This window comes from Aphelocoma coerulescens, chromosome 4 (assembly GCF_041296385.1).
Source record: "Aphelocoma coerulescens isolate FSJ_1873_10779 chromosome 4, UR_Acoe_1.0, whole genome shotgun sequence".
Taxonomy (NCBI): Eukaryota; Metazoa; Chordata; class Aves; order Passeriformes; family Corvidae; genus Aphelocoma; species Aphelocoma coerulescens.
In genome coordinates this window covers 34,351,860-34,375,958 of record NC_091017.1, presented here as the reverse complement: position 1 = coordinate 34,375,958, position 24,099 = coordinate 34,351,860, and the positions used below count along the sequence as shown (strand labels likewise).

Sequence of the window (24,099 nt, the reverse complement as noted above, 5' to 3'; positions counted from 1 at the left end):
AACATTTGTCTTGTATTTGAATCACCATCATGATACCTGGAAGTCTTCTAAACCCTCTAGTCTTTTCCCCCTGTACGCAGAGGGGCTCTTGCAGTAGGGCATTCCTGAAGTAGTCTTGTTCATCAGTAACCTTTCCTTGGGGGCCAGCTGGTGACAAACCATTGCCTCATACATAGTGTGTCTAGAGCCTTCTGCCTTAGTGCTTTGCTGTGCCTCTGCCCAGCCACTAAATAACTGGACAATTTGTTCCCTTATGTTCTTGACTTCATGCTGATAATGGGGGATTTCTTTCCTTCTGGGAAATCTTTAACTCCTCCTGTGATTATTCAAGTTATCTTCATTTCCCCCCTACTCTCCCCAGATGTAGCCCATAATAGTCTTATAGGCTAGTCTTATGAAATGGATCAAGTTGCATGTGAGTCTGTGTGTTAGTGGTTTCTCCTAGTCCGTAGGAATTCACCAATTAGAAGAATTAACCGTGCATTAAAAGATACATTCTTCAGCCACTTCTGGAATTACTGCTTTATTCCAGGCACATGTTTGGGCTTTTCCTTGTGGACAAAAGGCTCTTCCTTCCAGTGCAGATTGACCAGTAAGGGAGAATCTGCATCCTGAAAAATAAGTGGAATTTGTTTGCATTAGCTAATATAAAAAAGAAATGTGGTAGTGTAATGATTGCATCCTCAGTGTAGATAACAGAGGTGGAGATCAGAAATCTGAGCAGACAAATGGGAGAAAGTTAAATGAAGAAAAGGAAAATCAGTGGGAAAGTAGAGGGTTATCAGACATTAGAAAGTAGAGCAAAGGTATGCAGTGAAAGATGTAAGTAGAATTTTGAAGTCATTAACAGCCTTTATCACATTTTTGCCAAGTTTTTGATACTGAACTTCTGGTTTGTTACCAGTTGTTATAGACATGTTAAAATTTAAGCATTACTGGTGGCACGCTTAAAAAAGAAAAGGTACGGGGAGGTAAAAGTGAACACAAACAGAGATAAATTGTAGACCAAGGTAATTTGCAGTAACTAAACGTGGAGCATCAGAAGCACTCTTGGTGTGATGTGATGTCTGAAGACATTTTAGTAATGCTTTGATTTGTGCAGATGTATCAACATCCTGGTTTCTTCATGTATGGTCACTGGCCTTAAGGATGACATCAGTAACTATGCTGAACTTTCAGCGTGATATGAATCTGTTTTCCTGAAGATCTTCAGCATGGCCTAGGAATGGAATAAGACAGAGGAATGAGTGAGAACACATTGGGTGCTCTCCTATTTTTCTTACTATACTTTCTCAAGGACCAATGTGATTACAAATGTCCATCAGCTGTTGAGTGATGGTGGTGATGATGTCCTGTTTCTGCACTCTTTGGTGTGAGCTGGGCAATTTTAAGTAGATTTAGCATCTGATGATGTACAGCTCTTTGATAACTGCACCTCTGGTGCCTAAGGGTAAGGGGTGACAAAGTGTCTCTCTTCTGAGCCACTCACTTATCCTATGAATGAATTAAGAAATAAAGCTTTGTTGTAGACCTGCCTTGATAACAGAGGTTTAATTCTGATTATAAATTTTATTCTGAGGCTGGTTTTGGTGATTGTAATGCTCCTCAATACTCATTGTTATGTTTCTCTTTAGTATATCTCCAAATTACAGTATTGCCAAATTTGTTAGGATTTCCTGTCTTCTAGCTGAAGTGACAATATTCTTCCTCTCTCTTTCTCTCTCTGTCTCCGAGCAGGCTAAAACTTTATCTGAGTTAGGAGAAATCAGCACATCATGTTGGCATCAGTTTGCTTCGTGTTTTTTACCTAGATGGGGTGGAAACACCATGTTCTCTTTCTTATCCTCTATGGACTCCTGCATAAAAGAGTATTTCCCTTACTGGCCTCTGCAAAGATTTGTTGATGGTGACAGCTCTCAGTTCAACTCATATTTTGAACTTAATGAAGGTGTTTATTTTGTGTTATACAGCACAGTACATTCTGTGTATGTGTGGGGCTATATGTAAGTTAAACTTGCTTCCCCTGACGGGGTGTGCTGTAGCTTGTAGGGTATAAATGTGTAATGTAAATGTCATTCTCTTATACTGCACATGCATTCTTATGGAAAGTCTAACCAGTTATGTACCTGTAATTGCATCTTGAAGAGAACATTGTCATGACTTAGTCATGTCAGTAGCTTTTTAGTAAATTTATTTTCTCTTATGGCTTATTAGAAAATTCATGTTTATTGGCTTTAGAGTCATCTCTGAAAGAGCAGAGGAAGAGAAAAAAACATGTTATCTGGAAAATGATAGAGACCCATATACATTCCAGTGTTATGACAACTTGCACTTTTGTGGTCCATTAAGGAGGCTGTTTCAACTTACTGGGTAGAGCTCCTCTGCTCCTTTTATTTAAAAATAACAGACTTTCTGATGCTGAGATTGTGGAAGGTTTGTAAATGCAATGACAGCAAAGAAAGATTTTGTTTAAAGTTCTTAAAGCTAATCTAGGTATGCCAGGAATTATGGAATAATAAATCTATGAGGTTTTAGAAAATACTGTTTAAAGGTATAATATATGTAAGAAGGATGCATGGGGTTTGAGGATTTCTAAGTGCTTAGCATATTTGAGAGTTGTTTGTGCTTGCTTGAAAAACACATTTCCAAGAACTGCTTGCAGAACGAGAGAGTTCTAAAAAAGACATTACAACATGCATTGTCTCTAATTTTTCCCTGCCTTCTGCAAAATTAAGAAGAAAAGTAAGAAAAAGGATAGAGGATACGTCCCTGCTTTGAGGGATGGAGACTTAGAGACTAATCTGCCATTGAGACACTAAGCAGGTAGCAGCAGCATTGGCTGCAGACCACATTTTTATTCCTTTTCTTTCCCTGAATGTTGAAACAAGGAGCTAAAAGGACAGTCCTTTCCCTCATGGTTTTGGTTCTGGATCATTTAAGCCACACTGCAGTTACTGAAAGCAGAAATGAAACCCTCAAACAAGGTTCATGTAAATTCTAAAGAGTTATAAAATCCAACTCATCCCTGTTAGAGGTAAACCAGAAAAAAGCTAAAGACGTCACACCATGCATTCCTCTGTTTGCTTCTTGAGCTTTCCAGGTCTAATTTTCACTGCATTCAATTTAAATTCAGCTGCAGAAAATACGTATTTTGTTTGTTGACTTGAAATGCTACTGTGTTTTGAAACTAGTAGAGTTGACAACAGAGAGACCAAACCCCAGACTAAACCACAGTAACAGCAAAAAAATTTGTCATCTACTCTGTAACTATAATGCAAAACTATTTATTTCTTCATCCAATTTCTATTCTTATACTGAGTCTGAAAGCAGTTAGCATGTCATCATTTATCTGTTAGGTGTGTGATTTTGTAGCAATTATTTCTTTCTAAATTCCCAATAAGTATCCCTTCGCACTCCAGAAGCTGTTCAGTAGATTCTGAGTATAATAGCATTGTGGGTATAAAATCACTTTTCATAGCTATGCACAACTTTTTGTGATCTATTAATATGAAGCTTTAGAAGTGTGGGTGGTCTGGGCTAAAAGATAAATAAATGTTTCTTTGAATCTGTGCAGGACTGGTAGATGGCAAATCTGAGCTGATTGTAGGAAGGAAGAAAAGTAAAAGAAAATCAATGCCCAAACTATATAATGTTAATCATTAAGTAACTTCAGGTGAATAGGAATTCTACATATGCTTTTGCTTAAGAATTCTCTTATGGTGCCACTCTTGCATTTTAAAAATAGAAAAACCGTTCCATTTAGTAATTAAAGCATTTGTAAGAATGGGACTCTGTTCCTTGATGCAGTCCTTTCAGTCCAGCATCCAGCACTGAGTGGGTGCTTTGTAGATATCCTGGGAAATGGGAATTGGAAGCCTTTCACTTTTGCATCTCTTAGCTTCTGGTTACTCTCAAATGTGGCAAGTGTTAAATTTTTAGTGTCTAACACCTGCAAAAAAAACAGATCTCCAAAGGTAATCCCCTCCCCACCTGTGTAATAAACCTACAGCTGTTTGCTAACTTAATCCATGATTTAGAGAACATATGAAATATTGAAACATTGAAAACGCATTGACATGGAAACGTTTGGCTTTTATTTAAGAATTAAAAATCATGTTAAAGTTTAAGAACAAAAACATTTTAAAAATTACTGCAGTAAATGACCTTTTTTTCCCAGTTCACAGGAAGATCTTTTAACTGATGCCAGCAAACTGGGTCTGGAAAGAGGGAAATTTTGAAGGCTTGTGTATGGCTAAGTCCAAAATTTTCTGCATATTTCAGTCTATAGCTGTGATGTTAAGGAAAAGAAGCATATGTGATAAAGGTATTCTTGTCAGAGAAATTAGATGTGTCCCTACCTATTGAAGAGGAATAATGATATTGAATAATCTTAATCATAGACTGTCTATTGCAGAGAGCTGAGTATTAAAATATTAGCTATTAGACTACTCAGAGCACCAGTGGCAAAGATAGAGTCTTGAATATCTTTGGCTGCTAAATTTTTAGATTTTTATGCAGCATAATGAATTACATTTCAGTTAAGTGTCCAGCAAGAGTTCATTTATAGCCACTGACCTTCTGGAGTAATGGTCATGAACTATTTTTTAGATGAAAGTCATTCCAATTTAGAAATGGATGAGTTTTGTTGGTGTTCACTTTTATACAAAGAATTGGTATCAGCAGTTGTCTTACAGTACACTAGAGCAAATTATTAATAAGCTGTAAATGGCTGGCTATGGTTGGGTCTGTCCATTTATCAAATATTAATGACAGTTTATCATCCTTACAGATTTTCATGAATTGCTGGGTCAGCAGAAGGCTTAGGCTTTCCTGGAAGGCTTTAAAGCATTGGGAAACAGATGAGTTAGGAATCTCTTAAATTCCATCTTACTATGCCAGCAGATTGACACACAGCAGAATGAGCCTTTTTATTTTACTTCATGGCTCAGTTCATTCTTGAAAACAAACTTCTAGTTGCATGCTGAAAAAAGAAAAAAAATCAATGATTTCCAGAGTCTGCATTTTTCTTTTAAAGTGCATGAGTTTGATTTAGAACCTTATGGGCTTCACTGTCCATGTAGATAGCTTGGAGAAACTTGCTCTGCAGTGCTTTAATGATAAGAATTTGTCTGAGCAATCCCTGCTCCGCACTGAGCGTTGAACTGTAAATAATGGGAATACTGCTGTAGTGAGGAGTGGGGCTCTCTGTCCAGCTGATTGTTCAAATCCTGCTGCAGGGCTGAACAGCATGGAAACAGAGATATCAGCTAACAAAACACTTGGGGGAAAATATCACACAGCTCATTTGGCACAGGTGTTATATGTAAGAGCCAGTGTATGTATTGTAGCAGACCAATGTCCCATCTAGCCCCATATCCTTCTCACAGAAGCTAAAAGCATACACCCTGGATGAGTGTAAGAGCAGGGCAAACATATGTGAAGTTTTCCCTCGTGGATTCTTGGTGTTTGACCATTTTCAGCTTGAGGACATCCCAACCAAGGTAGTTTCTGCACATTTGTAAACCTGAATGGAATTTTTTTTCTGTGAAAATGACCTAGCCCTCACCTCAGCTTTTCCCAAGTATCATCGGCCCTAATATGCTGTGGTAGTGGGTGTGTCAGTCAGCTGCCTATTCCAGGAGAAAGCACCTTTGCTTTCAGCCTGGACACAAAGAGAATGATTGGTCCCAATGCCTTATGATTTCACACATCTGCTGTATCACATCTCCATCTCATTTCCAATACTCATGGCTTGTTAGCTGCAAAGAAAAAAAAAAAAAAAGCATTTGGCCAACAGCTACTCTTTAACGCCAAATGCTGAAATTTGCCACTGGTGAAAATATAAAATTAAGCCTTGTTTACAAAGGAAATGTAGCAGAAGAAAGTTCACATTTTATAGAATTGATAGAAGATAGTGCCCTTGCTCTCAGTCTATGAGAAAAGCGTACTAATCTGTGTGAAGAGGCACTCCTTTCAGGAGGAGTAATGGATTTTTCAAATGATGCTTATAAATCACAGTGCATTCAATCAGTGCTAAGCTCTTTGCGACAACTCTGTAAGAAGCTGTACAAAATCATTAATTTCATTGGCACTTAGGTGAAATAATTCATCTCTGAATATTGAATTGCAAGGGATTTCCATCATGACTGGAGAGCACGTCCAGTGTTGGTATATTTAGCATTGCAACAGAAGATGTGCAGATACTTCTCACCTCTTTGTACTGAACTAATCCCCTATATAAATTTGTGTATATAATTTTATATGTAAATAAATGTTCAGCTGATTAAACAGCTGTATCCTATCTAACACATACATGACCAAATGTAGTAACTGTGAGCATTTACAGTAACTACTAGTGCACTCTAATGCAGAAGGGATGTTTGTAAGGACCTGTGTGATGGCTGGCTATGCTTGGATATAAAATCTCTGCTGACTCCTCTTGATAATTACTTGTTAAGGGTTTTTAGGGTAAATGCAGGAAATATGTACCAAAGTAGGTGGATTACTGGTTGTGTTGTGTATGGAGTCAATTTATATTCCTCAGTCAGTCTCATTTAAATGAAATAGGGTAAAGAAAGTTTTAACTGGGCTTTCTTTGATGGTACAACCCAAGCTTCATTGTAACATCTGACAGGGAGAGTTAGCAGAACATATTTTCAGGGACGATACTTATGTTGCAATCCTTTTTTGTGCCTATTTCCTCACTTCCACAAGCTTCCCACTGATAACTTGGGTTACTCTAGATGGGTCAAATCTATGGAATTTGAAATGCTTTGAAGTGCTTTATTTAGAAGTGGGTTTTCATTCTATAACTGAAAGTACATTAAAGGTGCAGCTCTAGGTTCTCTCTCTTCCTATTCTCTGTACTAAATGAAAACAAGCATTACATTTATGCCAGACTTTACCAGTTCCATTTCCTGTGGGATATGACTTAAAATAAAAATCAGGATACTGTCATGCCTACTTACTTGTGCTCACAGGCTGCATTGCTTTAAGCATAAACTGTGGCAGTACCAACATTATTTGCTGTAATAAAAGCAAATTTACTAACTTCCAGCCCTGACAGATGTCTCAATCTCCTGCACTCAATCTCCTTGTGTAAAGTGTTTTTGTCTCCCCTTCCCCCTCCTTGTCCCCGGCTACTTCCCTCATGCAGGGAATTAGGTTGTTGTGCCTATGTCTGCTCCGCTTCCACTGACTTGTCCCTACATCTGGTACTGGGAAAGGGGCAACAGGAAGGGCAGTTTTTAGCTAATGTCTGGCTAAACATATGTGAGACAAACAACTTGTGTATGCTCCTTTTTTTAACAGTTATAAACAAACACGCATGGCTTAATGCAGTGTCCAAGGGACTGGATATATCTTGCCAATCAAAGAAACTGCTGGAGATGACTGCACTCTGCTTCTGGCGCATTACCTTCTACATGACCTTTTGTTTTCAATTGCATAAAACCCCAATACATACAATTTTATACTACACATTCAGTTTTTCCTGCTTTGAATTTCAAACTCCTGTCCAGACATACCAGAGTAATGATTTACCAAAGCCTTTTCTTCCATGTGTCCTTCTGTATGTGGCATTAATATTAGGCCTGTCATTTGTATGAAACTGTTTTCTCATAGGCTGTTATCAGTCACAGATATATTGATAATTTTATCTTTGCTTCTTTACACCAATAAGGTCACATATTAAGCACTCTGCATAGATACATGGACACCTAATTATTCTTACTTAAGGTTATTTCATTAATCATTGGATAGGCTATTGCATTTTTATTAATTAGCTAATTTTATGGATACATTTCAGTTTGGTATTTTCATCACTATGATGCTTAATTGACATTGTAAGATATAATGATATTCTGCAGGATCAATGTGCGTTTACATGGACCTGGACTCAATAAAGCCTGTCTGTTATTCTCTTCTGAAAAAATTGTCTTAATATGCTCCCAAATGGAGGAGAATAATCTCTTTGAGAGCAGGATTATCCCTCTGTTAATGCTTATGCCGTACATGGGACTGTAAGTATGTGTTGTGTAGATAGGGTTTTTGGTACACTATTAGAAAATGCATTCATCTCAAGAATGTATTGACTCAGAGTTTAGAAGTTGCAGTTACATTCAGGGGAAGGGAAGCTGGAACCTTAAAGTACCAAGCCAGCACTTGCTCAGTTCTCAACAGGCTGGTTCCTGTTTTGAGTGTTTTGTGTACTGTACTGCTACTGCTGCTCATGAAGACATCCAACAGAACCCGTTTTACAGCACTTTGAGAAATTAAATCACTGAAAGCACTTCAGATGTTTTGGGGCATGCTGTGCTTACCCCTGTAGTTATTCTAGTGAGGCTCTGGGGTAGCTGTTCAGCACCATTACTACCAAGGCTCTCTTGGTGTTTGGAGCCCCATCAGGATCTAGTCTCCAGCTCACGGTGCAAAATTAGGACAGGGCAAAATTTGCTCAAGTGGAACATTGTCTATTTAACTCAGAGCACAAGATTCAGTAATAATGGGTTTTATAATAGACAAAATCTGGTATTTCCTGCCTCTGCCTTCTGCTTTGTGTAGATCTGTAGTAATACTATATGATAATGTCATGCCAGTTGGTGACTGCACAAGTTGAGTGACAGTGGGGAGAACTGGGAGGGTCTTTTCAAAAAGCTGTTGTTGTTCAAACATACAGGAAGCTTAGGACCACAAGCTGCAATGAAATCAGCCACAGCTTGTTCTTTTGGGGGATTTCAGGTTCCCTGCATTTTGAGAATGCCAGCTAATTTAATGTGTGTCTGTGGGTTTCTGAGGGGGAGAGAGTGCTGTGTGCATGACACTGTAGGAGCAAGGGGATGAAACAAACAAATACTAAACAAACTAAATGTGACCTGCTTTCCCAGGGCACAGAACCCCTTCTTGATGTAACACATTTTAAAACAATGTGTGCTGCTGTCACCAGGAATAGTAGAATAATTGTTTTCCCCAAAAGTTTAATTTGAGAGTGAAGTCACAAGTTAGAAAGTTATTTTTCCTTTACTTTTAGATTTGTATAACTTTTAAAGGATCTAAGAGCATTTCATTCTGGATTCAAAAAAGAAAGAAGAATGGCAACCTCCCATATATTTGGCCCTTGTTTGTTTGTTTGCTCCCTTTTGTTACTATTAAAGTAATATTCCATATCCTGGAATTTGTTTCTTTTCTTTTTTTAGCTGTCTTTGAAGTTGGGGTCTGTAGCAATAATTTTGGCAGTGGTACAGTCTTATAATGATTTTGCTATGATACCAGGCTGCTTTTGTGTTCTCTTTCCATTGATAAAAAACAAGCCCCAAGTCTCTTAGGTTTGTAACATTCAATTAAAGAAGTAATGTTTACATTTTCTCAAAACTAATCAGTATTTTTTGGTTGTTTTTGTTTGTTTATTTTATTTTATTTTATTTTATTTTATTTTATTTTATTTTATTTTAATATCCACTTGTGCCTGTATCTGAGGAGGGGGGAAAGACCTGGCAGCTGAAACAGCCTTTTTGAAAGTCTGACTGCTTTTAATTTTCAGAAACGTTTGTCTGAAGGGAGGACCCTAGGCAATATTTGGGAGTTAGACTAGACCATGTATTACATTTCCAGAACCCTGTGGTTGTGGGACACAAGTTATCCCTCAGTTTCTAAAACTTTGTTGTTGAAAGGCAGTGTTCAGAAATCGCCAGGAAACACAAATGTTTTCCATGTCTATTACATCTCATTGGAGGCCTTTTATAGTGTATTTTTTGAGACTTTGATTTTATGGTATGCCATTATCTTGCTAATAGCTTCTAATGGAAACCATGTTTTAGGCCTATGAGCATGCCCTAAATCATGGTAGTTTTTCCTAGAAAGTGTGGATGAAAGTTAGAAACATTGGTAGGGATTATCAGGTGCAAATCTCAGTACCCACTGTTCTCAAAGTTTCCCAGTGACTACACCTCCCCTTGCCCACCCCACATTTCTGGGAAACATATCAAAACTGCTGTGCCTTCTGAAATGCATGGTCAGGCAGGTGTTTTCATCAAGTCTCTGGCTCTAGCTGGACCACTGGATCTCTCTGCTCCCATCATCTATACCCAGTATTTTCCAAGTGGAAAAGGACAAGTTATTTGCAGAGGAATGTTAGTACTTAACTGGTAACATCTCACCTAAATCAGTTTGCATTTATTCTTTTTTTATGCTGGATCACTTTGACTTATAGTCATCCATGTTTGTGGGTTTTTTTCTGCAGTTTCCTATGAATAAATTCCCATCTCACAGCAAAAAATATTAGTTTGTTGGTCTGTAATTTCATATTTTGTCATTCTATATTTATTACTTCAGACTTCTTGTTCCTCTGTATAAAGATCCTCTTGATATCCTGCACTGATAGTGCCTTATAGTTTCATGAATTAATGAATGTTATTGAATTGCTTATGTTCTGGGTTTTTTTTCTGGTTAATTAATAGATTTAACAAGCTGGTTATCAATACAAGCAGCATATTAATTAATTCCCTTTTTCGAGACAACTTGTTTCGATTCCTTGTTTACCTGGTTTTCTACAATATGATTCTTTGACTAAAAGCTGTGTTGCCTGTACTAAGTAATATGTAAAGAAATGTGATTTCTGTTGGTTGCTTTACTAAATCCAGATTGTGTGCCTAGAAAAAGCTCTTATTGGAAGGATACTGAAGGACTTGGCAAATGTTTTATCTTCTTTGCTGTCTTTATTCTTTGAAAGGTGTTCTAGTAATCTGTTTAGGTCAGGCTGTAGGATTGTAGTTGCCACATTCAGTTTTTCTCCTTTTCTGCAGTCCCTCCATTTGATATTTTTAAGAGAGATTGTTAAGATCTAGAATGCTTATGGCTGCAAACTTGTAATTTGATTTGTCAGTTTTATAATAATTCTATGTTGGGTCCTCCCACTTTGAATGCTGTTTGAATTTTACCTGTAAGGACCTGTTGTGTCCTCACTTTAGTTATGCTAGCCACAATCACTGCTGATAGCAGAAGTGAGGAAGGTACTCCTTCCTTTCTAGTACAATGGCCAATTTTAACAGTGTGCTCTCATTCCATTTTAGTACACACATTTCTGTTTATTTTCTTCTGTCCAGGAATACTGATGCCTTTTCCTGGTCTTAAAATTAAGAGTCATACACGGTTAGAAGGGGAAAAGGGATTTTTCCTTGGTGTTTATTTTTAAGGATCCTTAGGTGTACACGTCCAGGTCATATGCATCGAGATGCACCCCGCCGAGTCTCTCTCCCCAGCATCAGGTATAACATTATAGGTTTTACTAATTAGCATATCTATCAAAGATTCCCCAATGAGAGGCTCAAGTGAGCCCCCCTCCCCAAGGAGCCTTCCCCTGGGTGGTTCTATCTTGGTTTACAGAATGTGTTCTGGAGAGGACCTTGGGGTCTGGGGCACACTAACCCCTACCTATGAAGCTTCTAAAATGTTCAGTCTCTTAGCTTAACTAACAAGTCCAAGAATGTAGGCAAAAAGCACTAGGAATACAGAAGTTGTAAAAAGGTATAACAGGGGTATAAAAGAAAAGGCAAAAATCTTCATGGCATCAATACCTACATTTTTTTATGGGGATTGAATGAAGTCCTAGACTTTTCTCGTATCCAGAGCTCCATTTATTTTGGCCTTTGTTAACTGCTTATTTGAGCATTACATATTTATCACATAAACTTTGAGATACTGGCTAACTCTTGGTCATTCCTCCATTTAATTTAAACTTAGGTGATAATTACATGGTCTGAAACATTCAAGTACAATGGTTCTGCTATTTTCATTGGTTTATGAGTCTCTGAGAAGTCAAAGCTTCTTAGAAAGAAATGATTCTTGGTGATACTCTTTCTCCAAGAGTATTTTAATTCCCTCTGTATATCTTCAAGTCTAGCCCTGGGGCCAAGGAGACCTAGAGCAGATATTCAGCTTTATTCCATGTGATGCTGGGGAAAAAAAATCCACTGAACAGCATATCCTCCGAGCATTAGGTCAACACTTTGCAGCTGTTAAAATCTCATCTTCTTGCTCTGAGGACTAACCATCTATGTTTCTCTTGGCTCATAGACTTGCACATGAATTCATTCTGTTTCTTTTTTTTTTTTTTTTTTAATAACATACAGGTTAACTGGGGTTGCTGGTAGAGTTCCTCCTCTGGTGGGACATTTCACTGGCTTATGTGTTAGGGATTTATTTCGTTAGGCCATTCATTATTTAAGCCCCTGGAATCTGAACCTCTGTGGGGTCTCTAAGCACCTTCTGGAGATACCATAAATCTTTCAAGTGACTGTTGGGATTCAGCCCAGCTCCTCTTGGCTTCTGCACTTTCCGGCTTTTCTTCATAACAAAGCTTTTCTGACATTTTGTTCTCACATGAATCTTATGTGTCTCCAACTAAATAAGACCACCTTCTTTCTCCTCTCTGAAAATTACTGAGATTGCCCCCCATGCAGGCTTTTCTTTCAAATCTTTTTAAGCTTATGTTTTATCCACTCAATGAATTTTTCTTGCTTGGGGGTTCTCTGCTCTCTACTCTTCCTCCTTGTGGACAAGCAGGAGAAAACTCTTCCCTGACTTTAATCAGCTTCACCCAATGAAGCAATTGATACTCTTAATGGCCAGTCATTCTGTCTGGTTGGAGTGGTATGGTTGGAAATAATGTGTATGAGAATTAGTCAATTAAAAAACCAATATTTATCAAACAATTTTTCAATGTCAGACAAAGTTCACGAGTTGTTTACAGGGAGGATTCCTGGACTGTCTCAGTGAGTGTGGATATTCTCATTGTGCAGTATTAAAACTGCTTTTTTTGAGTGGAATTGTTAATGAAGCCTTCAGAGAGCCTCAATAGGCAGACAGTCATCTGTCATATTCTCCACCCTGCTTTTAAAAATCCTCTAGAAAATTCAGGACCTCTGAATATTTAGAATATCAGTAATCCCTTTTAGAATCAATATTCATTGAATTAAATAAGATACATCACTATAAGCAGGATATAGGATCTCTGACTCTGGAGGATAAACATCCCAGTCCTATTCCTCTTGAATCTGTGAAGTTCTTAAGCATGAGTGTAATTATGGTAATAATCAGCCTACTTTTGTTTATAACTTTGCTGTTGCATGTATGAAATGGGGGAAAAGATTACACAAGTAATTAAAGTCCTGATGGAAGGTAAAAACAGTTGTAAGATAATAAGAAGGAGGCAGACTAACAAATACAGAGATGAGACTGGAATATTAAGCTGCCATCTGTAGTGGCCAGGAATAAAAGGTATTTTGTCATTATCGTGGCTTGGTGGTCAGAAGAGAAAAATGAGCAGAGCCAAAGAGAACACCATGGATTGCCTCTGGAAAGAGTCCTGCAGAGTGTTTAGGTTTGTGTGAGTTTTGTTGCATGTGTATTGCAATTACTGTCCTTAAAATACTTGAAAAGTAAAACGAAGGAATTTTGGTTTGGGAATGAATGCTGTTGTGAGAGTTTCACCTGGTTATTAGGGCTGAGGCACGGTTCTACAAACTGCCAGACATTCAGTTAGCCTTTCAAAATAGAAGGATGTATCAGTTGTCTTTTTGAATTGAATTGAACAGTCAGGGTGAAGGACGCTCACCCAGAACAGCTGTGAACCCAGAACCTGTGTTACAAAGCTGAGGATTTGTGCAAATGGTTTTACAATGGCATGAGGCTACTTATGCTTAGCATTAGATATACTGCTCTCCAGACAGATCTACAGAAAAACTCTCCTAGCTGTGAGACACAAACTGACCACCAGTTGCAGCAGCATTTTTTGGAGAGAGGTGAAGTTTCAGGCAATTTGTGTGCTTGATAATGTTCTGGTCATTTAAAACAAAATTATGTAAGAGTGTAGGTGTATGAGGCATCAGATACAGATTTTCATTGTGTATCAAACTGTGATCTAAAACCAGTTTTTTCAGTGAGTGGGTGGGTAAAAAGGAGATAAAATTTCAAGGGGGAGATTTTTGTTGAAACCATGACAGTAGTAAATGTTTTTGTTTCAAAGCCTAGAAGGCGACATGCTGATAAAGTCATAGGCAGTCTGGCTTATTTTTGTTTCTTGCTCACTGATGGGTGCTTTAATACCATATAAATCTAGAATAATTTTTTCTCTTTGGATATCTGAATGCTTTTTACCTAGCCATTCAATATTCTTGTCATATTCTATTGCAGCAATAAAGTGGTGGTGTTACTTCTTCTCCTTTAAAATGTAATAAAAATGGGATTCAGTCTCATACAGAACCATAAGTTGAGTTCTAGTTATTTGGCTACTCTTGTTTAAAATGTGAACTTCAAGAAAAAGTTGGGGTTTTTTTACATAGAACTCCTCTAGAATTACTCATCTCACTGAATTAGTTCACATTCTCTTCATATGTACAGTCATTGCAGGCCTTGGAAACTAATGTGTACACAGATTGAGATACTGGGAACATTGTGTGTATTTGTGACAATTCCAGGGGGATTTTATATCTTCAGAGAGTTAATAAGCTGTAAGTATCTTGATCACTCCAGCTGCGGCATCAGTGATATGGATGCTCTTTATGTGACACATTGTTCAAAACTTTAAAATACTAACATTAATTTGGTAGAGTCATATTTGGTTTGTTCTTTCAATCTGCGTGTTCTGGGGTAATTTATCAATTTTCAGTAACTCCAGTACCATTAGTTAGAAGTTCTTTTCGGCAGATTTTTTTGATTGTCAATATGGTTTTGACATTTAGACCAGCAGCAAAAAATAAGTAGTAGCAGGATTAGGCTGTCGTTGATATCTTCTCTGGTTCAAATCCCTACAGATGTAACTTCTATTGGCTCTTTTATCACACTTATTCTGGTATAGTGCTTTAGATCTTATCTTGCCTTTTCTGAGCTGAAAAATTAATACAGGCTTTCACTTAGAATGAACCCAAAACGTATTTCATTGCTTTTTTTTCTATTTCCTATTAAATATGAAGTTAACAAGGTGCTGCAGGCTGAATGAAAAATTGACAGCCTTTAGAAATAAAGCACATTTTTTGATCCTTAAGGAAAGCAAAGAGGTTAATAAAGTAAATGTTCTCTCTTTTTTTTTTTCTTTTCTTTTTTTCCCCCTGATATCTCAGCTGTTAATTTACTCATAAAGGGACTGAGGCAGAAATCAAGCTCCCATTTTCCTTTTTCTGAAAAGGGGTGTGTGATATCTGTAGGTGAAGGCTTTTCTTGTACATTAAAACCAGACACAATTCCATAAATGTTTTCCACAATCACAGCTGTAGACCTGTGCTTGGAAAACATTTCTAGTCTTGAAGGTGTTCTTAATCATTGAGATATTAATCTGGTGAGATGGTGTAGCATGCCAGGATGTTTCCCAGGAAACTGATCACAATAAATCCAGAACGTGAAATTCATCTTGTGTAAATAAGACTTGAGAGAGGAAAGTTGAAAGAGAAAGAGAAGTCTTGGACAGTAAAGCAAGGTTCTCTTTCATAAAGGAGAGTTTACTGTGAAATTTCAGTTTTCTTTGTGCTCCCACCCTGTCAGTGCTGTTGGTTTATTTCCCCCAGAGGCCTCTTTACTACTGAAAGCCTGACTTAATTATCTTGAATTAATTAGTTCAGTATAAAGTGGACAACACTGAATATTGGTGATTGACTTGTGAGGGACCTGCAGTGAAGTTGTAGAAATGGGTATAAAAATGTGAAAGTCTTCAGGAATGCTTCTGCAGGACCAGCTGCTGGGAAAGGTAATGATTTACTTCCAAGCCTGATGGCTTTGTCCAGGTGTTAACAATCAAAATGGGGACAGTTTCAGCTGCAATCCCTGTAGTCGGATATAACACTTCAGGCAGTTAATTGCCTAACAGATTTGATTTCTGCAGGAGAGATTATTCATGTAGTCATTCCCATTCCCTAGAAATTTCACCTGTTCAGCATTCAATGTTCCCCTTGCTGTCACGTGCTACTTAGTGCACTATTCTATCGCTGACCCGTTTACTGCGTGTCAGTCTGTCCCTGGTTAGTGTGTGCTGTGAGCAGGAAAAATGGATTACTGGAAACTTAAACCTGTGTGTTACAACTGAAACCTCTGTAAATTTAGACAGCATCCTGAACGTCCATTGATCACAAAGTTTTCCATTTTGGTAGTTGTATGTGGGGGAAAGTCTTTGTTAGTGTCAGTGTTTGAAAGTCTCACAGACTGTGTTTTCCTTTGACAAATACAGTGTTTTTGTGAACTCCACTTAGTTTGTGCTGTTGTTCCCTCCAATTTGAAACAAATGGGTTTAGGAAGTTAACAGTAAATGCCTTTGTTATCTTTTAGTCTTTATCCATTTTGCTAGTATCTGAAAGGTGTTGTTAAGATACTGAGATGTGGTAAGTGCATGCCCAACATAAAATTGCCAGGTTGAAGATCATTAGGACAATGTGTTGCAGTTATCCTGCTACCAGATGAAAGTAATCAACTATTTGCCACTCACAAGCTTTATTATTTGATTGGAAAGACCCCTTTACATATAAATACCAGGCTGTGGTGAGCCTCTACAGCAAAAGTTAGGGGTTTTTTTTTAAATATCCTAGTGGAGGTAGTATCTATACTACTTTTTAGAAGTCCAGAAGATGCTTAAAGAAGATCTTTGGTGAGTTTTAGATGGTGGTATTTTCCATAGGAATTGTGCAAAAAGATGCATTGAATTTTCTTGGTGATGCTAATGTTTTTAATAAGGGGAATTAAAAATAATTAGTTACCTTTTCCTCTCCTACTTACGCAGTGTCCAGCTCTAAACCATATTTAGCCTCATGTAAAGCTTTTGTTCTCTAAAACCTCAGGTTACTGAGGCTCTTCTGCAGTTGTACTTTCAGGTAAGGCTGTATTAATGAGCAGTGAGCAGCTTGATTGATAGTGGTTAAATCAGAACGAGAGGGAGGGTTCTTCTCTCCCAGTCCTCTGCTTAAACTATGGAACTTAGTCTTTTGTCTTCTGTATTTTTAATTTTTTATCAAGGTGTCTAGTATTTCTTGCCTAGACCATGTGACTAGTTTATTTTTCTTATTTGATTTGTAACTGAAGCTGTTTCAACTTTTTACATCTCTCTTGTTCGGTCTGTCTGGACAGATACTTTCCTCCCAAAGTCACTTGTACAAAAATCATGAATTTGCTGCACTGTGCATTGCATCCTATGAAACTCTTCATGTTGTGAGCTGTAGCATAGTAAACTGACAGATAACAGAATGTGAAGACTGATTGTGGTAGTAAAATGTTTCCAAGTATACAGAGAACCTTTAGTTATTACATGGAGTTTCTAGTTGCTCATGTTAAACTTCTGCATTATAATATTCATCAGCACAATAGAATTGTTAGAATTTTTTATAGCATGAACCAGGGTGATGAGTTATTCTGTGTGCTGCTAAAAACTTGCTCCTATAAAAAGCATGCTTTTAATAATACAACTGGCTTTTATGTTTGTTAGCAATATTTGCATTTCCATGTTTGAGCAGTCAGGAAGGCTTTAGTAACATCCATGTGACAAATGCAGAACACTTAATCCTGTCATGATGCATTTTTTGTGTTTGGCAGTGTTTCTCTTTTTCTAATTCTAAGTCAACAAAAGACCCAGTTTTGGTTTCTTTCTTATCTGTCTGTATTGTGGTTGCTGAATCTCTAACAGTCCTACCCAAGACAGTGGTCAGTCTGTTTCATTCCTGTGGAGAAATGCTGACATGCATTGGCAAACTTTTCCAAGCTTCAAAGATTACTCTATTAACTGTTATACTTCTCTGGTTCTGTCAGTGTTATTATTTTTTCTAACAAAAGGTACATTTTTCTCCTGTATTTCTGGACATGATGGGAAAAAAAAAAAAATCTGTCTTCAAGTCTATTCCTGTCTTAAGCCCTTGAACATGTCCAGTAGCTAGGACTTTACTGAGATATTTAAGTACTTGTAATTATGTGGTCACCTGGCTTGCAAATACAAAAGAAGATGAGTTTTAATTCTGTCATTGAGGTTATCTACATAATAATTTTTTGTGTTGTGAGTTTTTATCTGTGTTTCTGTGGTACAGTGAAGAGTATCACAACTTCAAACAAACTTTCTGATCCTCTGCAGTCTGTCTTTAGATGCATCTATAAATGAAGAGCTGCTTGATTTCACTGTCTGAGTCCAAGGATGCTCAAGATAAGAATCAAGGATTGAATTTTTTGATAGCAGTGTATCAGCAGGAATCAAAAAACTTTGTGAGATTATTTTGCTTGACAGTAATTGTCAAATTTCCAGGTGTCTTTATTGCAGAAAAATTCCACCCCAGCTGTGTAGATAGCTTATGTATCTCACAGATACAGTTCATCAACAAGGGTCCTGAAACAAACTTAAAGCCACACATTTTATACCTTCAGGATAACTGTGGGCAGTATTTTATTACAGAATGAAATTTGCTTTCTTCCGGAGCTGAGCAGCTGTAGTGTGTCCAAGCGCCTTCATCTGAGGAGCTCCAGAACCAACAGATCAGGTCCTATTGTGAAAAATGAAGCCAGCCGCCCACTTTTCTTTGTAAAATAGGATACTGGCTCCTTGCTGTGAAATCAGGGCTCAAAGGAGAGTGAAAAATTTAACAGCTGCTTTTAATTTCTTGTGAGAAGGCTCACATGCCTCCATGAGACTTGTGTTCATTGTTTTTAGGCAGCAAGAATCACGACTGCTTGAAAATACTCTCAATCCTTCCACTTGCATGGATGTTATTCTGTGTGCTGGGGTGGTGACTCTCTCCATGGCTGTTTATCCTCAGCTCTGACTGTCCATCTAGAGTAGGTGTGAGTAGACTTGTTCTCACAAGCAACTCTGTTCCAAAGGCTGCATAACAAGCACATGAAGAAAACGCCACTGTTTGAAATGAACAGTAAAAAGTACTTTTTTTCAGGTATGGCAGATGCAGTTACAGTAAAGGAGTTGTGTATGAATTATCTTCTGGTACAAAAGCAGGGAGGGTAGCTGCTGCTTCTTGGGAGTTGAGTCTTTATGGGGCAGAGCTCTGGTGCCACCTCCTTATTGAGGCCCTTGGACAGGATGCTTGGCATTGCCAGATGATGTATACAAAGAAGTAATTAAACTGTAAAATGAGGCACTACTGTGGGACATTAATGACTGGAAAAGGAGCACATTAAGTCTAATTTATAAAACTTGTTAATGTACTGGGGTTTGTTAGTGTAAGAAAAAAATTCTGTTTATCTTAAGCACATTGAATGACACTATAAAAATACTGTTTTCATATACCCTGCTTGGGAGATTTTCATTTAGCAGTTACATAACTGCTTAGCCTGTTGAAATGACCATATTGAAAAGGTGTGGTGAAGTATTACCTTAATAAGCTTTAAGATATCTTTATCAACTATATTCAATATGGTTTTGAAAGGGAAGGGGTTATTATGTTTGTCAACAAGAATGCTTGAACTTAACAGATAGAACTGTAGAAATAATGTTGAAAATGTGAGAATGCTCCCCTACCTCCTCAACATTTTGTCAGCTCTCCTTCCTGTAATGGATGTCAGTAATGTTACTTGCTTTCAGCCCCAAATGATAGAAATTCTTTTGCTGTAGTTTCCCTCCAGTGGTTCTGTTCTTTCCTTTCCCTCTCCTTGTTTATGTACCAAGTGGCCCTCTGGCTCTCCAGAATCTGCTGCTGCTTCTGAGAGCCTTCATTCTTGCACTGTGGGACCTGAAAGAACCACAGCTGAACATTCTTCCCACTGAACAGCTGCTTCAGTGTTCATGGTCTTGTTGAGAAGGGAAGTTCTGTAATCATCTGGAAAAAATTTAATTTTGTTCAAGGACACATCTTTCTCATTCAGAAACTAGTGGTGCTTTTAGCCATGGTTCTTGAATTTGACCTGCTATTTAATGGGGAGTCAGTCAAAGGAGAATAAACTGAGAGGAGATGTGCTGAGTGCCTGTGGCTGCTGAGCAATTGCCATGCTGCCTTTCAGTCTGCAAGCCTTGCCAGGACTTGAGGCTGTGGTGTGTTCAGTTATCTGCTCCCTTGCAGTCAAACTTGTGAGGCCTGAAGGTGGAAGAACTTGTGATCATTGTGATTAAGTCCAGCTGTGGCAGAAATGGACACCACCACCACCACCTCCCCCCCTCCCCCCCCAGCTGTTTTGGCTTTCTGAGTGTTTGGGAAGGATGATCAATTCAGATGAATATCAAAACAGGTAGCCTAATGTTCTGTAGGGAGATTACATTTGGCATGAGTGATACTTGAAAGGGTCAGGGTTTTCTAACAACTCTTCTTTTCCACTAGCACAATCTTAGGATTGCTAGAGTTCAATCAGCTATTCTCTACATATCCTACATCTTGGATACCTGTGAAATCATGCTCTTATATATCATAGTAGAGAGGGATGTTGGCAGTACATAAGCCATTATATTTATTTTTTCCCCAGTGGTTTTGGGGAGAGGAAGAGCAGGAACACTTCAGTTTTCTGAAAAGAGCTCTAAAACCAGCTCACCATAAGCCCCGTAACCCCTGTGAGGTGTTTATGGCAGTAACATCCTCAACTGGGAGGAATCCTGCTTCTTGGAAGCTCCTGAACAGACTTGGAGGCAATTCTTGTCAAATGTTTAATTTGACTTCCTCGGGAATTGGGAGTTTACAGACAGTAAGTAAATAGGGGAATTGAATGAATGGATAGCCAAATATGGTGTGCCTCAAAGGAGACCTTTCTCAAAGGATTTTCAAAAGGGTATATGACATAACTGAAAAACAAGGGGAAAAAGTTAAATTTACCCTTATCTTACAAACCCAGATTCTTAGGAACAGCTTTATAGCATATTACTAATGAACAGTCTTTATACCTTCTTAGCCTTCATGAATGGGACTGGGTGTCTTAGACTTGCTATTGCTGCTTTTTTCCTCTCTGTCACAGAACAGACTGTGTAAGAAACTAGTCCTTTTGGCAGCCAAGTGAAAACCAAAACAGAACAGCCCCAAACTGTACCAATAGTGAAACCTCTGTACTAAAAGTGGGTTCCTTTGTGGCTGGTGCTGATATGCTCCAACAGGAACTTCTCCTGTCAGAGGACAGAAGGGGTTTCATTTAGCCAGGGCTGGCTGTTTGGGGCTTTTATGGGAACCAAATGTATGCTAAGGAAATATGTGAGAGTTTCCCACAAAATTAATAAAGTCTTATTACACTTGTTTACATTAAAATGTCCAAATGCAGTTGTTCACATGACATTATCTGGTTGCACACAAAATGACTGCTGTGTGACCCTTCAAATTTGATAGAAGTAGTATGTGGTTGTGGACAGGTTAACCCAATAGACGAAATAATAATAGTTACTTTACTGAATGAATAAAGCTCAAAAAGAAGGAAAAGTAGATATGTTTAGCTATAACCCAGCCAAAGAAAATAAGGACCAAGACCTCAACAGTAGCTGAGATTTATGGGATTCTGATGCTCGCTGAAAAAAAAGGGCTAATATCAACGATATACTAGCTTAAAATTAATTCAACATTTTCAATTTTGCATCTATATTGCAACTGTATTTGTGTTGTTAAGCATGTTAATGTGAGACAGCTGCTACAGCTTCGTACAGAGACTATGTCCACATGATGCTGCTTTTGCATGCAACAGAGGATCTAGTACTATTCATAATTTAAAATGTTGTAGAAAAAAGCTGTTTCACCTCAGAACTTTGTCTCGGCACTAAACAAGCAGGTTTTTCCGATTTCCACTGATTCAAAGTTCAAAACTGTAAATACTTGTTATCTCCAAACCAGCAGAAACAGCTTACTTTCCCAGCTGTTGTTGGTAACACATGTGAAGATGAGAAGCTTTTAGAGATTGTCAGGGTGTCTATCAGTGACCAATAGGCCCATGCGTGAAGCCAGATGATCTTTGGAGTTAGCATAATTCATCAAAGAATGCAGAGGAGCTGCATATAAATTAAGCAGACAGACAGACTGCATGCCTGCTCACCACAGGTTTTGCTAACTAAAGGCTGTGACTTTCTACACCTGATCTTTTGAGTTATGTAATTTGCTGTTATGTAATCATTGACTTTTGAATTAATGAGTTTGATTTCAAGGTGAGATCTCTCTGACAGACCTGCTTATATGATAAGCAGGTATTCATTCAAGGATTTAATTCTTTTTTTGAGGTCTGTGTAATTTTACTTGCTTGAAGAGACTTTGTTTCGCTGTATTTTGCAGCAAGAGACATTTCTCACTTCCATCCTGGAGTTATCCCATTCACTATTGACATGCCATCTTTGCTTTTACTGCTGGGAGTTCACAAATAACCACAGAACTGAGTTTTGCAGTGGGAGTTTTTACATTTAATAGTGCATTAATTGCATGAATAGTTTGTTTAATTCCTGAAGTGTATCTATTTTCTCCTTGTGGCATTCAATATTTTGGCATTGGTAGCCTGAGCTGTGGGCAGGGCTCTTTGCAGTGTTATCATCCATAGAAGCAGTCACCTGGAAGCACTGGGTTGTCATGAAGCTGCAGTCCGAAACACCTGATCATTCAATTTGTCTTTACCCCTTTATTTATTTTGCAAAACATTGTCAATATATAGTAGCAATTTATTTTTCTTGCCTCTGGGTAAGCTATCTCACTGCACAAGTAGCAGATAAATACACGCCAGCATGACTTTGCTCACGTTTTTATCACTGACACTTCTTGCCACAGGGTGATGTTATTTTCTATACTAGGTGTAAAATGAGCCTTAATAAAGGCACAAAGTCTGCATTTCTTTGCCTTTCAATGCCAAGGTGATGACATTATAAACCTAAAGGTAATTTTTCTGAAATTTCCCTGTCCATGGCTAGCATATTAAAAAATAGTGGAGTTCTTTGCAAGGAGAAACATTATTAAAGGAGGGCAAATATGCCATGACACAATTTGCTTTGAATTTTATATTAAATCTATTTTTATTAATTTCATAATAAAGATGAAATCGCATAGGATTTTTTATTTGTGAAAAGTCTTAGTTTAAGAATTTTGAACCAAGCACTGAAGATATATTTCTGTAACTAAAGGAGTAATTTAGACTGGAGGGAAGCTAGAGTAAATAGTTATTTTTCATCAAATTATAGATTACATGGCAGTACAGAAAGGAGATACTTGCAGGGAAGAAAAGAATGCTGAGAAAGAGACTGTTTTCTGCGTGCTGGCGTGCATAAAGTACTTTTCTTTTGTCTGGAACCCACAGGTGGTGACAGTGGGGTTAGTTTCAAAATATGTTGAGTGCAGTTATGGTCAGTTCAAACCAGTCCCTCAGGATTTCATGCAGTAATAGAGAATACTGCCTGTGCTGGGAAATTGATTTTGACATACATTTTGCAAATGCCTTTGCATGCCACTGTGATAGTGTTATTAAAATCCTGAATTCCTTGTGAAGAGTTGGAATTCATGGAAATGTTGCTATGTTTTTTTAAAATCTTTTTTATAGAATCTGTATTTTTTGTTTCTGTAGTATAATTTTATATTAATTTCATAGTGGAATCTCAGAACTATTTTCCTGCCTTTTCTTAGAACTGAGGGGAAAAAACCCCACCTGTAACTGCATTTCTCTCCTATCCTGTCTGATAGTTTTACAAAGTGTTTTTACTTTTTTTTCTTCAGATAGTTTCTACAGTTTCCTTTCTATTCTTTAGTTGGTCTCATCCTATCCTTTCTTTGCCTTCTTTATGTTATGTACTGTAAAAGATATTGGCATGTGGCCATATATTTACAAAACAAATATGAACTCGAATTTGCTCTTGGGATTTTAAATTTGCTGTGTGGGAAGCTGCACATCTTCCTGGAAAAGCTGTGGCAAGCAAGATCAATGCATAACGCTGGTATCAGTGTCTTTACATGAAAGCTCATTCCTCTTCCCTTCAGTTGTTTCATTTCTTTGCACACCAACAAAATTTGAATGGAATTTGTCCTTACATTTGTTTAATTTACTCTATTCTTTTTCTTAAAAGTTGTCTTTCTAATTAATTTAGGTCCCTGAACTTACTTTTTCTCTTGAACTTTTATTTTTTGCCTGCTGGGGGACTGAGGTGGAGGAACCAGAGCAAGTATTTTTTGGCTCTGAAATTATCTTAGAAATTGTTGTTCTTTGCTA

General features: G+C 37.8%; 1 protein-coding gene and 1 long non-coding RNA gene across 2 annotated transcripts in view; both read left to right on the top strand.

Annotated features, from left to right (window-relative positions):
• DCHS2 (dachsous cadherin-related 2) overlaps nt 1-24,099 on the top strand; it is a 105,724-nt gene that overhangs the window by 4,287 nt on the left and 77,338 nt on the right. The window lies entirely within an intron of this gene.
• Nucleotides 16,208-18,653, top strand: LOC138109690 (uncharacterized). The gene is made up of 3 exons (XR_011150659.1): nt 16,208-16,624; nt 16,757-16,847; nt 18,092-18,653. It is a non-coding gene; the product is annotated as an uncharacterized lncRNA (long non-coding RNA).